The sequence below is a fragment of the Nomascus leucogenys genome, chromosome 4 (genome assembly GCF_006542625.1).
Source record: "Nomascus leucogenys isolate Asia chromosome 4, Asia_NLE_v1, whole genome shotgun sequence".
Classification (NCBI taxonomy): domain Eukaryota; kingdom Metazoa; phylum Chordata; class Mammalia; order Primates; family Hylobatidae; genus Nomascus; species Nomascus leucogenys.
In genome coordinates, this window is record NC_044384.1 from 73,643,619 (window position 1) to 73,659,459 (window position 15,841).

The following is a 15,841-nucleotide window of genomic DNA, read 5'->3' on the forward strand; positions in this document are numbered from 1 at the left end:
TTACTTTACACTTTTTCTGTTTCAGTTTTACTGTGCCGCAGAAATGCATTTGGGTTTGTTGTTGTTGTGGTGGTGGTTGTGGTTGTGGTTGTTGTTTTTTGAGATGGAGTTTCGCTCTTGCTGCCTAGGCTGAAGTGCAGTGGTGCGATCTCAGCTCACCGCAACCTCTGCCTCCCGGGTTCAAGCGATTCTCCTGCCTCAGCCTCCCGAGTAGCTGGAATTACAGGCATGTGCCACGATGCCCAGCTAATTTTGTGTTTTTAGTAGAGATGGGTTTCTCCATGTTGGTCAGGCTGGTCTCAAACTGCCAACCTCAGGTTATCTACCCGCCTCAGCCTCCCAAAGTGCTGGGATTACAGGCACAAGCCACCGTGCCCAGCCACATTTGGGGATTTTGTTTTAATAATTCTGCTTCCTGGATCTACCAAGCTCATGAGAAAATAGAAGCAAACAAGTCATTTGCATAGGTAAGAAACTTTGGATTTATAGCTTTTCATTACTATTCTAGTAGATTATCATCATGTTTTGTAAAACAAAATGTTAATTCTAGACACAAGGGGAAAAAGAAAACTATAGGGGTTAAAAAATATTCCATAATTTATTACTGTTGACCTGATCCTATGACTGATTAAGGGCACTGATTTAACTTGTATGTAAAGTAGACCCCATATTAGCTGCAGTTAGTTAACACCCAAGATGTTCTAGCAGAATTAAATTTGATGCTCCTGTGTTATCTTTAAATGATACAGCTCTTCTGAAAACACGTACTCGTAGTCCATGATTATCCATTAAGACAAGGTGATGGAATGTGTGAATACAGCTGAGGAGACACCACAAGGCAAATGCTCAATGGTTCCCATTAATATTGGGAAAATCAACACTATAATACAGAAAGCCATAGGCATTATTTAATATTTGGTTTTTGAAGGTATTTTTTAGTGACACTTCATACAGTTGTACCTAATAATTGCAAAATTAGAGATGTAAAAATTAATCAAAGCCACATTGTGTTTAAGTAGGAAATCTTTAGACGTCTACCTGGTTTTCCCATCCAGCCCCCAAATTCTAAATATAATCATGGTGCCTACACTTAAATTTATGTTAAATACTAACCTCAATGAAATTACTCTTTCTCCTCATTCTGTTATTTATATGTTGCTTTCCTTAAAGGAAGAATACAAATGCCTTGCTAAGAAGCATTCTCTTTGGTTGTAGGCTTCATAAGGGGAGTAAACACACAGTACTTTTGACCACAAAATGACTTTTTAAAAGTCAGAACTATGATAGCAGGAAGCCAACCGAGGTAATCTAGAATAAAATTTTCTATGCTTCTTTCCCTTCTTTGCTCTCTTTCTACTCCAATAGCTGTGATTCACACAGGTAGAGTGCAATTCCCTGATAGAAACACAGTTCCAAGATTAATCCATTCTTTAACTATGAAGTTCGTGTGTCCAAAGTCTGTAACTGCTGTCTGATTTTTGATCACTGATGGTGACACAGATATTTATCATCAACTCACAACTTCCCAAATCTTTGATAAGTCTTGCTATTGATGGTTCAACTAGTAGAAACATAATCTAAAATATCTGAAAATAAAGTTTTATTTATTACAATGCAAGTAATACAAATTTTAATAAGGTGTAAAAATTCTTTCTTCACTGAAGCAGTACCATGTTGTCCTCTACCCCACAAACACACTACTCCCTCATGGCCTAATGTATTTTAAAAGTCCTGTAATTGCTATTAACTCAGACAAGTTTACTTAACTTGTTCTAAGCTTCTGTTATTTACTACAATTTACTTTCAATCACTCAACCATCTCTATTGCATATGTTGTTTTCCATCAGAAATTTGTTTATTAATAATTAAGATTCTTCAGGGATAAGAAAATATTTGAATAACTAAGTTTGTGCATAAACACATTAAGGTCTAATACCCATGATATTATTGTGTGTTTCTGTGTACTAGAGACAAAAACTTCAAAAAAAAATTAATGGATATACATTAAATTAAAAAGTGCCTTCATTAAACCGACATGATCTTCCCTCAATGCATGAATACCTTCAGAATTCACATGTGAAGCCTTAAATATAGACCAAAGATTTGTATAAAATATAATAGCTTTAAAAATCTTATTTGTAGCCAGCACAGTGGCTCCTGCCTGTAACCCCAGCACATTGGAAAGCTGAGGTGGTTAGATCACCTGAGGTCAGGAGTTCGAGAGCAGCCTGGCCAACATGGTGAAACCCCATCTCTACTAAAAATAGAAAAATTAGCAGGGTGTGCTAGCATATGCATGTACTGTCAGCTACTTGAGGGGCTGAGGCAGGAGAATTGCTTGAACCTGAGAGGCAGAGGTTGTAAAGAGCCAGGACTGAGCCACTGCACTCAAGCCTGGGTGATAGAGCAAGACTCTGTCTCAAAAACACAAACAAAAAACCTAACTGTTCCCATATAAAAATAAGTCTATGTTCACATGAGATCTGAAAAGTACACAACGCCATGAGATAGGACAGAAATATATTTAAAAAGTTATGTTATTGGTTTCTGTATAAATAAAATTGTTGATTTTAAGCTTCTAAGACAAGTCAAGAAAAAGAGCAAAAAATGCAAAAGTGAAACTTGAAAGCTCATTTCACCATCAAGGGCTCATGATCACTGGACATTCACGAACTATATTGTTCAAAACATTCCTCTGAATTTTGATCCGAGTATCCCTGGAGTTTCAGTTTCATTCAAGGATGTCCAAGAGGTCAAATAAGACAATATCACTTGCTATTTTCAGTTTTCTTTGCTGAGAACAGCACAGCATTCTTCTTCAGAGAAATGAATTGTCCTAACTTCATAGGCTGAAGGCTCATGAGTCATAGTTCTAAGGGCATTTATAAAATATGGTGGTGCATGCTTGCATTCTGAAGTTTTCAGCTTTAAACTCTCATATAGTAAATATTAATAGATACAAACTGATTAAACAAAAGCCCTTTTAATCTGACATTATTTTTATTTTTCTTTCTTTCTTCATTTATCAGGAACAGGAGAGTCTAACTAAATGTGGTAAAGTGGTCTAAGGAAATACAATGAAAAGTGTAAAATGAATTAAACCAGAGATAATCATATCAATGTGGATGCATCTGGAAAATATAATACAAAATACACCAAAGAAAGTGGCAGAAAGGTATGTAAAGTGTATAACCACTCACATACCATTTTAGGACACAAATAAAAAATTCTGCATTTTATTTCTGAGCATCACAGTATAGTCAAAGATTTCAAAAGGGCATTGAAATGAAAAACAACCAAGTTATGATGTCGGTAGCCTCTATGCAATCATGTTTTAAAAACCTTAACACCAAAAAGTCTCAAAATCGCCATTTTAAAATATTGTCTACCAGTTATAAATGAATAATTACTTTCCTCATTTTTAATAATCAAAGATGCCACATACACACACCTATATATACACGTACACACACAGTCTTGCTCATTAGAACATCTGATTGGCTTCAGATCATCAGTGTAATAACACTAGCAGCAAGTCTCTGAAGTTAAAACAGAAACTGACACGTTAATAGGTAAAGCTTTCCTCTAGGTAAAGATCAGAACTCCAAGAAGCACGTAACTCACTGGAAATGTCTTAGAGTCTCAAAATTCACTGCTTTGAATCCCTGACAAATATAAAAATTTTATATTGAAAACTTTATGCTATTCAAAACATTAAAAGAGAAACATCTCAGTTAAAGCTTACATTGTAAAAATCTTTTTTATGCTTCTCAATTTATTTTTATTCAAATATGGGTACCAAAATTAACATTCATGTCAATGCCTTCCATTCAATTTTGAACAAATAGAATTAGGGGTAGGAATAATGTGAGTACTTCCAATCATCAAATGTACTTATTTCCAGCATTCCATTTGTATTGAAAACATACCTGCTCTCAATGTCTGTACATTCTTTCTTCGTACTACTCCTTTCACAGCAGGATCTTCCATTTCAGTGCTAGGCTGAATGGGTTTTAAAAGAAAATGATTCATAAATCATATATATTTTATACAATATGGAGTTAGTGATTCAAAAAATATACGTAATTAATTACCTTCAAGGAAGGATGTCTTGCAGAAGGCCCTACAAAACAAAGGGGATATGTCATCAATTACATGTAAGTATGACAGGGCCAACCAAACATTCATGCAGTGTTACTATCGAGCTGAGTTCTCATGCCTGGCTATGAAAATAATTACTTAAGGTTTTGAGGGTTCTTCTTGACTTCTTCCTTTCATTGCCTAGGACAGCAACATGACAGAAATATAATGAGGAAAATAGGAACACAGGATTCCTAAAACACACAGTTTACATTTCAATAGTGAGATTATGTCTCAAATGTCTACACCTAAAATAGAAAAGCATGGATATCACCGTGAACACGTGGACTGATGAGAAAAGGGACCATTAAACAGAGGAGCAAATGAAACCTGAGGGAATCAACGTCATAGCTGATGGTGAATGTACAGAGTATTTTAACTCAACACATCAGAGGCATTGCTGCCAGCACACCACAGATAAATTCCCCTTGTCCTGTCGCTGAGGAAATACACAGTTGGGATGACAGTTCAGGTGCATGTGTGATTCACCTCTCATTAAAGAAAGTGTTCTACATTGATCAACTAGGATGCACACTTATGAAATGACAGCTAATCAAAATACTCATTTTTCCCATGGCTACATGGGCTGCCGCAACATCTACATTTCTCCTATCCCCTTGTTTGGCCTTGAATTAGAGCTCCTTGATCTACTCATGCAAGGTAGTCCATAAAACACATCAAATAAACCCTGTCAAATAAGCTTCCAATATCAAAATATTTATCAAAAAAGAAAACACTGAATCACCACAGACTTGCTGGTTACGAATACACTTTTGTATTTCAAAATCAGTGCAGTATTTATTGAAAATGACAATTTTGGTATTTACAGAATGAATTTTATAATATGATTGCTTCTAAAATTAGCTAAGTTTGGTATATCATCTTACATTATAAAGGACTTTTATAAAACAGCTATCGTATCAAAGAACTGGCTGTCTCAAAAAAAATCAGCCAAAACATCTATATACCACTTAATCACATCTTATTCACTCATGTCAATGAAACTTCTCTCTCTGAGGCCTGACAATTATGAAGTGAAATGAGCTGCTGTGGTTTACCCCAATTCTAGCACTCCCTCCTGCCTCCAGTACACTCCACAGCAATAACCTCTTTTGTGAGACTGGGCATATGCTGAAGCAACTGCAAGTGAGTTGTCTCAAGTTACTTGGCTTTAACTCCCAAGTCCCCCAGCCAACTGCTTCCTTTCCTCCCTCCTTGTCCTTTCACAATCCCTCTTCCTTTGAAAAAGTAATCTGTAGATCTGTCGTCCTGATGTTTCCCTTCCTAACTGCTTTTTATGGATAACTGTGACCACTTTTTTCATCTGTATTCAGCAGTAATATACACCTGTAGTCTCTCTTTTTTCATCTCATTCTCCTTCCCCTGTGGCTAGAAGTGTGCTCAGAAATGAAAGGAAATTAATGCTTTCCCTGGATTCTGCTATTTTTTTAAATTGCTGTCCAATGGTCCTTTTTCCAGATTTCTCTAAAGGAAGGCTATTCCCTTGCTATTCAGAGCTGTGTCCAAGGACCAGCACCAACATCACCTGAGTACTCATGAGAAATGCAGACTGCCATACCTGCTGAATCAGAATGTGCACTTTCCAGAAGCTCCTCAACTAATTCATGACAATTTGAATGCCCTGTTCTACACTGATGTGCTTCCATGTTGGTTTACCCTAATTGCCCTTTTTGGCCTGGCCTCAATTTCTTCCCTGTTATGTCCCTGAATTTAATACTACATTATGAGCTATAATGTTTCTAATGAACTTTTAATTAAGCAATACCTTCTCTAATTAATTTCTTCTCTATAAATCACCCAACACTATTCTTTTCAATTATGTTAATTTGGCCTGTATGATACTATCCTATGAGGTTACACCATTTTCTATAAAACTAAATTATAGCCATACATGGCTGACCATTTATGGTGATGTTCATCTATGGTAGATAAAACACAGGTCTGTGTGGTAAAGTACCTCAATCCTTAATGCCTCCCCAGTAGTGAGGATGACACAAGAGTAGGAAAATGTTACTCTAATTCTCTCACACATATTGGTGCTGGAATTTCATTTTATCTCCTTTCCTATTTCTGACACCCTGTTCTTCCTTCTTCTACAGATCAATTTCACTTTACTACCCTGCATTACATGCACCCGCATTTTTTCTATTTATTCCATGTACATTCTGCCCTCCTCATTCTTTCTTTCTCTTTCATTCATTTCCTCTTTCCTCTTTCCTGACTTGCCTCAGGTCTTAGAGTATCTTAAAATGGAAGTCATAACTCAGCTCCTTTAGTGGTACTCTCAATAGAATCAACAGCTGGCCCTTGGTTAGAGACACAACTTACCAGCATTTTACTTCCAATTTACTTATTATACAGTTAACAGGACATTTTCTTTAGCTATTAGACTATATTGGTGCTCATATTATTTTTAAAAAAATCAAATGACTTTTTAAATAAAATACAGTTCTCACCTTCTCCTTTTCCATTGACTATTCTGTTCCCTTTTTCATGGGAAGGTCCAGGTAAAGGCTCTGACACTTTCTCAGGGACACCCTGCTAAGGTAATAGCAAGATTGAGTTTGCATTTTAAAAATTATAATGAGTTGCATCAAGAGTTTCTTATCAATCTCTTTTTATGAAACTGGTCTCACTCTGTCAACCCAGGGCTAGAATGCAGAGGCATGATTATGGCTCACTGTGGTCTCAACCTCCTGACCTCAAGCAATCTTCCCACCTCAACTTCCTGAATAGCTGGAACTACCATCATGCCAGGCTAATGTATTTATTGTTATTTTTGTAGAGACAAGGCCTCATCGTACTGCCCAGGCTGGTCTCAAACTCCTAGGCTCACGTAAACCTTCCACTTCTGCCTCCCAAAGTGTTGACATAACCAGTGTGCACCACCACACATGCAGCCCTAATCAATTTATTTCAATAAACCTCAATTTTGTCCAAGCATAGTGGCTCACACCTGTAATCTCAGCCCTTTGCAAGGCCAAAGTGGGTGGATTGCTTGAGTTCAGGAGTTTGAGACCAGCCTCGGAAACATAAGGAGAACACATCTCTACACAAAAATACAAAAAGGAGTTAGGCATGATGGTGTGTGCCTGTAGTCCCAGCTGCTCTGGAGGCTCACTTGAGCCTGAGAGATAGAGACTGTAGTGAGCCAAGATCATGCCACTACACTCCAGCCTGGGCAAAAGAGCAAGACCCCGTCTCCCCCAAAATTTCAATTTACTATTTTAGAACTAATTTGACTTTAAAATAAGAGAAGCATGTATTAAAAACCAAAGCATTTCAGTAGAGAACCTCATCTACACTTTCCAGATCAGGCTCATCTGTTATCTTCATGTGACCGTTGATTCTATTATCCAAGCAGGGCAGCCCAAAGGAAACATATTCACAGACACAATATGTGCATATTTCAACCAGGGACTAGCTGCAAAGTACCTAACACTACTTTGAAGTCTCCACCAAAAATGAGAAAGCATTTAAAAATATATTCATATACTTGCTATAATACCTACAATATTAAAATTTTAAAATATTTCTCATATAAATATTTCAGTGTTAAAATAAGATACTCATGATAGAAAACTGAAAAATGCGTCATGTTGAATATCAATAGAACACTGCAGAAGCTGCTTTATTTAGGTAAACAAGGGCTTGGAAAAACCTACTTTTTAATAATATTTTTACTGATGGAAAACATGGTTGAATAGAACGATAATGTGGTAATAAAGTTTTATGTTATATTTAAATAAAAGCAAGCAAAATATGTGATAAACTGCAATTTTTTTTTTTGAGACAGTCTCACTCTTTCACCCAGACTGGAGTGCAAATGTGCTATCTCAACTCTGCAACCTCCACCTCCCAGGTTCAAGCAATTCTCTTGCTTCAGCCTCCCGAGTAGCTGGGATTACAGGTATGTGCCATCACACCTGGCTAATTTTTGTGTTTTCAATGGAGACAGGGTTTCACCATGTTGGTCAGGCTGGTCTCAAACTCCTGACCTCAGGTGGTCCACCCGCCACGGCCTCCCAAAGTGCTGGGATTACAGGCATGAGATGCCGTGCCCAGCCACAACTATTTTCCAAATAAGAAATAACTTGAGGCCAAGGGCAGTGGCTCACCCTTGTAATCCTAGGACTTTGGGAGGCCAAGGTGGGTGGATTGCTTGAGCCCAGGAGTTTGAAACAAGCCTGGGCAAAATAATGAAACCCCACCTCTACAAGAGATACAAAAATTAGACAGGCATGGTGGTGCATGCCCGTAATCCCAGCTACTCAGAAGACTGAGGTGACAGAATCACCTTAGCCTGGAAGGTCAAGGCTGCGGTGAGCTGAAATTGCATTACTGCACTTCAGCACAGGCAGCAAAGTGAGAAACTCTCTCAGAAAAAGAAGTAACTAAAAAAGTGTAGCAAGCTTTGTTTAAAAGGAAAAATATAGGAACATCTATTTGGGAACCATCTAAAATGTGCCAGGATCTTATTTGCACATTTCTTCTACACACTTTAATTATAAAAATTGATTATGATGATAACTTCCTGGTCATTCCAGGGTGTTAAGAGCAAAATGATAAAAGATGTGATCCATTTTTCTCTCCATTCAGAATTTCCTTTTCCTAGACTTTTACATGGCTGGCTCCTTCTCATCCTTTAGTTGGCAGCTTAAATATCATACTTAGAGAAGTCTTCTCTGACCACAGAATTCCATTCCCACTCCCATCCCCATCCTAACTACAAACTTCCTTGGTATCTTCCAACATCTTCTGTTTTCTTTAGAGAAAGCACTGAGAGTGAGTTAGGAGTATTTGCTCTTTACTTGTTTTTCTGTTCCTACTAATATTGCATAAGCCCTTATCTTGTATTTTCTGTGTCTCACTGACTAGCACAGTTTGGAGTTATAACCAAAATAAATTCTATCTCAAAACACTTAAAATTTCATTAGGAGGTCTCATGTGCCAAAGTGCTGTGTTCCTAGAGGACATCTCCAGTTGTAGTAGCCTGCTGGAAGTGAACACACTCCTACCCCAAACTTAAAATCCACATGCCAGTTCCTACTTTCCCATTCTTTTCTTGATGCTACTGCCATTCTATTGTCCTTCAGTTTACAAAAAGTTTCCTCAAGATTTATCAAGCCACCGAATACTGAATACTGCTGTGATCTTTCTGTCTCACATTTGTATACACATTTTCCAGTTTACAAATGTTTTCACATTTCCCGCTACTTTTACTCATTACACATACCTGAGAGGTACCATCAGCACCATTTTTATGAATGAGATCACTGACATTCAAATAGGTTAAAGAGGTTTTCCCAAGGTCCCATAGCTAGTAAGTGGCAGAATCGGGACACTAACATGTCTTTTGACTTCTACTTGGTGCTGGTATTACTATGCAGCAGCTGCTTCTAGAGAAAAGTCAGGTCCCTCCCATTTCTCTCCAGAGTTAATCACATTAGAATACATCATCATTTTTTTATACTTCTGCTGCTACGAGTATGGCTGCCACAAAAGTACCTAGTGTGTTCTATTTGTGAAAATGACTTCCACTTATTACAACACTAAACCAAATTGTTATTACAGTCCCACATAGTTACTACTCCCCATGTTTTTTCTTATCCTAAAATGTTCATTGTATATCTGTATTGGACAATCAAAATACATAAATATATTAAAGTCCCAGTATTATCTTTTCAAGTTCCAAATGCAAAATAAAAACCTACAATTCATACTGTTTCTCTCTAACCTCCTTAGGACATTTGCACATCCAGATATACCGCAGAATGATACATTTGGTCACAGCTTAACCTGAAATAATTCTTTAGTTTTTAGATAAACTTACTTTCAGAACACAAACTGATGTTTTGCAATTTCTAAGCTTTATTTTCCATGCACTGTACTACACTTGCTTCCTAAATGAATCATGCAAATTACCAGAATTATACTATGCAGCAGTAATTTACTTGGCACATTATTACTGTATTAATTATTGGCTAAAAAACATAAGAAAATAATTCATTATGGGCAAATGCGGGAGATAATCATTTGCATAAATCACTTCTTGTGGGGGAAACTTGAGAGTTTAGTTTATAGTAGTACCTTATTTTAGTGGGTTGGCATCGCAAATAGCATTAATTGCTTCTATTCTGTTTGTCAAAAAGCTAAAGATAAATGTATAAATACAGCTCCTTCCGAGGAAGAGGAAAAAAAACAAGAATAAACCTTGTGGGGCAATAATTGTTGAGGGAAAGCCATACATATCTAACTAAAGAGAAAGCTGTAAGCAAATATGCTGATGATGAAGACAGAGATGGACTGAAAGACCAGTAACTAAAGCAATGAGATTTGTGAGAAAAAAAAAGGTGGGAATAAATCATTTTTAAAATGTGAGGACGAAGAGAGATACAAACAAAACACAAGCCTAATTGGTCAATGAAATATGAGCTTAAGCCACGAAAGAAAGAGACAACATGAAGTACAATAAAGTACATGGAGAAATAGATGTATCACAGAGCCTTTTGGTCTTTCATCTCCCTAATAATACTAATTAATATTTATGCTACAATTAGTTTTTTATAAGTACTTCCGTGATGCAGTTTATTACCATAAGACATTCAATTAGCTAAACGTGATCACCTACCACTACCTGAAAGAACATTATTGTAACAGAGAGAGAAAACTGGAACTTTCCATCAACTTTCCACCTAGAGAAAGAATTGGTCACCAGGATTCTGAAGACTAATGTATGGCTTGAAAAGGTGTATTTCACAGAACATGAGTTGGGGCTAATAAAAAGTTTAAGAAATGTTAACCTAAAATCACAATGTTAAGATTCCAGTTGAATGATACTAGAAAATATATTGTAACCCTCTTTGCTACTGATGACCTATTTCTAATTTATTTCCTTTTTATTTATGGCATAATTTCTCAACGTAACACATCAAAACTTATACATCCTTAAATATTAAAAAATAATACAAATGTAAGCAATATTTTAAATACAATATTTAATCGTTAGATACATTAGGTATATTATATTACTTATAACATTCCATTATATAAAAATTCATTTGTCTATGCATTCCTATTAAACAACTATTAAGGCTGAATGTCTCATGCCTGCAACCCCGGCACTTTGAGAGGCTGAGGCAGGCAGAACACTTGAGCCCTACAGTTAAAGAGCAGCCTGGGCAACGAGGCAAAACCCTGTCTCTATAAAAACTACAAAAATCAGCCAAGCATGGTGACACAGGTCTATAGTCCCAACTACTTGGATGGCTGAGGTGTGAGGATCACTTGACTCCAGGGAATGGAGATTGGAGTGAGACAAGATCCCCCCACTGCACTCCAGCCTGGGTGACAGAGTGAAACCCCATCTCAAAAAGGCAACAATGAAAATGCTTCTTACATGGAAGACTATATTCTAGGTACTCCAGGATACATGCAAATATGTTTACTGACCTCTAGTAGCTCATGGGATGCAGGATCTTCCAATGATTATTTAAACTACTAAATATAAAAACTTCTGAAATTCGAAATTTCAGAATGTGATATAAGGACTTTGAGTGGATATTTTATTTTATTTCACTTTATTTTTTGAGATGGAGTCTTACTCTGTCACCCAGGCTGGAGTGCAGCCGTGTGATCTTGGCTCACTGCAACCTCTGCCTCCCAGGGTCAAGAGATTCTCCCTCCTCAGCCTCCTGAGTAGCTGAGAATGCAGGCTTGCGCCATCATGTCTGGCTAATTTTTGTGGGATCTTTTTAGAGATGGGGTTTCACCATGCTGGTCAGGCTGGTCTCGAACTCCTGACCTTCAGCTGATCCACCCACCTCAGCCTCCAAAAGTGCTGGGATTACAGGTGTGAGCCACCACGCCCAGCCAAGTGAATATTTTAAATAAAGTACAATGACAAAATTATGATGTTAAAGTCTTACCATATTGGTATTAAGAGTCTCTGCTTCTAGAACTGGTTATTTGCAGCAAAATACATGTTATTCAATTAGATGAAGTGTTTTATATAAACTCTTCATGGACAACTCATAAAACACACAAAAATCCCTTTGCAATACAAATTTTGAGAACATAAATTTAAATTTCTACATTTCCACAATTTATATTTTTAAATCAGATAGAGTCTTGTTATGTTGCCCAGGCTATTTTCAAACTCCTGGGCTCAAGCAATCTTCCTGCCTCAAACTCCCAAGTAGCAGGGACTACAGGTGTACACCACCACACTCAGCTATTTTTCTACAATTTTAAATATTATTTTAGTCTCACTACAGAACCAATAATATAAGTAGAGAAACAATCTCTCCTAAAAGCTAAATGACACCAAAATAATAAGTTTCCGAGAAAAAAAGCTATATGCTGTGTGCTGAACACTTTCACAACTAAAAGGTACCAGAGAGATTGTATGATTACTGCAAATAATTTGATCCACTTAAGATTTATACAGGCATAAATATCATGAAAGCCACACTCATATGATTTAAAAGTCAAAGTAATAGTATTTATCCAAATAAACCTTGACCAAATTTCATATTTCCTCTATTGGAGAAAGCATTTCCTAATGTGATTTTCCTGCCACTGCTTATTTTCCAGTTCATTTTTTTTTCAGCTCCCACCCTGTCACAGTATTTATCAATCTTGTAAGTTACCAGAGTTAAACAATTTTTTTGAATCAACTAGCCATATGTATGTTTTTCTCTGACCAACTTTCCATGACCACCATAAAACAATGATAGGTAAGCCACTGCTAAATTTGAAAAGTAAACACTATGCAAAACTAGATTCAGAGTGAGAAAATTAATTTTACAAGAGACCACTTAACCTTAGTAGCAACACTCAAGTCTTCATCATCCGATGCAGGCAATGAATCCACACACAGTTCATGGAAAATGCTTGAGAGCAAAAATACACAAAGAAAATGAGCAAGTTGATTTCTTTACAATTTTTTTAACTGCCAGTTTATATCCAGTTTCCCCTCAAAAAAGGAAGACATAATCTGGGGAAAGGTCAGTAATCTATATATTAAATTATGATTCTTGATATAATTAAAATATGTCCTCCATTCTAAAAATAGATTTTAGTTACCTATTTCTGCCTCCACCTGTCTAAATCTATAAAATATTCAATGAAAACTGACCTTGAGCTTTACAACAAATAGTGACAGTCAATATGTTGGCAGAGCCTGACAATAATTTACCCTCACAAGTGATCTGTCTTGAAGCTGAACTTAAAATTCAATTAATGGATGACATAAACTTTGTTACCTAAACTGGAAGAAACCTGATGACCTAAAACAAGGTAGAAAGATCCACTGTCTCTTTTCCATGATCTGTCTCTGGTTAAAAGACTAATCTGCATCACTTCAAAATGACGCTCTTGATTCCTCAGCATGGAACCCACTTAGGAAGGTCCTATTGCTTTCCTTTGCCCTAAATCAGTGCAGGGAATCCCCTGCAATATTTGAAATGTATGAAAGCTAAATGTACAAGAGTCAAATAACAAAACGTGTATGTTCTTATTGAGAATACTCTTCCCAGAAAGATTAAAACATTAACAAATATAAAATCCCATTATTTTCACCCTATAGGTCCTACCTTATTTGGGTCCACATAAACTAGCAAGCCCTTAAAAATTTTCATAGGCAATCAGACACCCAAGGAGAGAGACTGCTGGAAAAACAGAGTCCTGGCAGTTGTACCTCTGTTTCCCTAAGTACTATCTAAATATCTGTCTTCCTATGGGCTCCCACTTCCAGATTCCACTTCTGCAGGGCTCCACAGAAGTCTCCAATCTTCCAATCTTCAGTCTATGAAAGCACAGATTCCTGAAAGGATGGCCTCAAATGACCAGGAGTAGGAGCTCTCTATATCCCTGCTCCTAAAAACAAGCTAACTGGAGTCTCCATCGCCTTCCCCCAGCATAGACACACTACCAACTACCCAACTGAACTCCATGACTGATTTGCCAGCCAATCACGCCCCTGACCCAGCCTACATGGACATGGGAAGGACATCAGTGAATCGGGAACAGAGGCAGAGGTGAGGAGACACCTGCCCTGTGCCACACATCTATGTAGTTCAGCAATCTCCAGCCCCTTAGTACTCCAGGGGCTCTAAGCCACCCCTCTGTAAGTCAGGATGGAAGTAGATGATACCACATTTCTATCTGCTGTAGACACCCTTCCCAGTGTCTCAAAATGTTTTAGCATCTTTCAGTAAAAATCTTCAAGTTTGTCAGTCCTTGATTAAAAAAAAAAAAAAGCAGCAAACTTTTTAGAGCTCCCTCAAACCTTCTATTTTAATGTGCCTTCGTAGATAATCCCCAACATCTTGTGTCCTTCATCTTTATAATGTATCTTTATCATACTTGTCATAAACCCCAATATTTTGATCTCTTATTGAAGAGTCCATACTCCTATCCAATCCAGTGTTGTTTCTCTTCAAAATTGGCCTTCCCCTGCTTGTTCCATTCTTATCTACTTCCACTGGGTTCACCAGCTAATTCCATTCTCATACTATCCCCTGGGCGCACCGGACTCACTCCCATTTCTATTATTATAACACATGAAAATAGGATATAAAAAGAAGGAAGAGTACTGGGCTTTAAAATGAGTTCAAATCCATTTCTGCCAATTCCTATGTCTAAAAAAAAAGCATCCTAATCACTTTGAGCCTCACATTCTCTATCTAGAGAATCACTTGACTGGAATATTCAATACAGGTAAAAATACTAGAAGGTATTTTAATTCATTCTAAGATTCCTTAAAATTCTGTAATTCTATGTCCTCTTGATTCTGTCTACAGGAAAACTGGGAATACATAGCCAGCAGAATTTGAAAAAATAATAGAACAAAAGAAACAGCAAGAAAAGCAGAGAAGAAAGTTCTAAAAAATGAAGACAAGACGATAGAAAAGTCATGGAAAAAGAAACAAGACTAAAAAAAGTATCACGGAAGTAAGCAGAAATACCTGCCTAAATGGAAAACCAAACGCGTAGTCAAATAATTTCTCTCTAAGACTTGACTAAATTTGCTTTTGTAAAACTTACAGTCCTATGGCCAAAGCTAAGCAAGATTTGCCCTAAAGCCTTTGACGGTAAAAATAAGATACTGGTTACCACTGAAATTGTCAAATTTATTAGGACAAACTCTTGGACTAACCACATTCTAACAATAACCTTAAATGAGAGTTTAAGGTATTTAAACTCTCATTAATTTAGACATTAATCAAATTAATGAATCTGATTAATCTGATTCAGACCTATACCTTGATCCAAGTGCTGCGCAGATGTCTATCAATCTATGCTGAGGAGCAAGAGAAGGGATTTGGAAGGCAGGCAGGCCGACGGTCAAACTGTGGGCCAGCTACTTTGTTAACTATGGGATCATGAGGCAATTAATCAACTGCTCTAATCCATAGTTGTTTATTAAATAAACAGTAGGTTATAGGAACACAGATGTTGTGATGGCTTTATGAGATGATACATGCATAGAACATATTAGGATGTCTAGCCCAGAATACAACACTGGACAGATAGTAGTTTCTTCCATCTGTATTTCCCTAGTTAACATAATTTTTTAAACCTATAAAATCCTACCTGACTGCAGATTCATCAGAACTTCCAACATCTATGAAAGAAAAAGATAAAATGCATTTTAAATAGATAATAAATGTACAGA

At 36.9% G+C, this 15,841-nt stretch overlaps 1 long non-coding RNA gene across 1 annotated transcript; it reads left to right on the forward strand.

Annotated features, from left to right (window-relative positions):
• Positions 1-1,214: 1,214 nt before the first annotated feature.
• On the forward strand, positions 1,215-14,396 carry LOC115834695. Its single transcript, XR_004029582.1, has 3 exons — positions 1,215-1,303; positions 6,663-6,707; positions 13,934-14,396. It is a non-coding gene; the product is annotated as an uncharacterized LOC115834695 (long non-coding RNA).
• Positions 14,397-15,841: the final 1,445 nt, after the last annotated feature.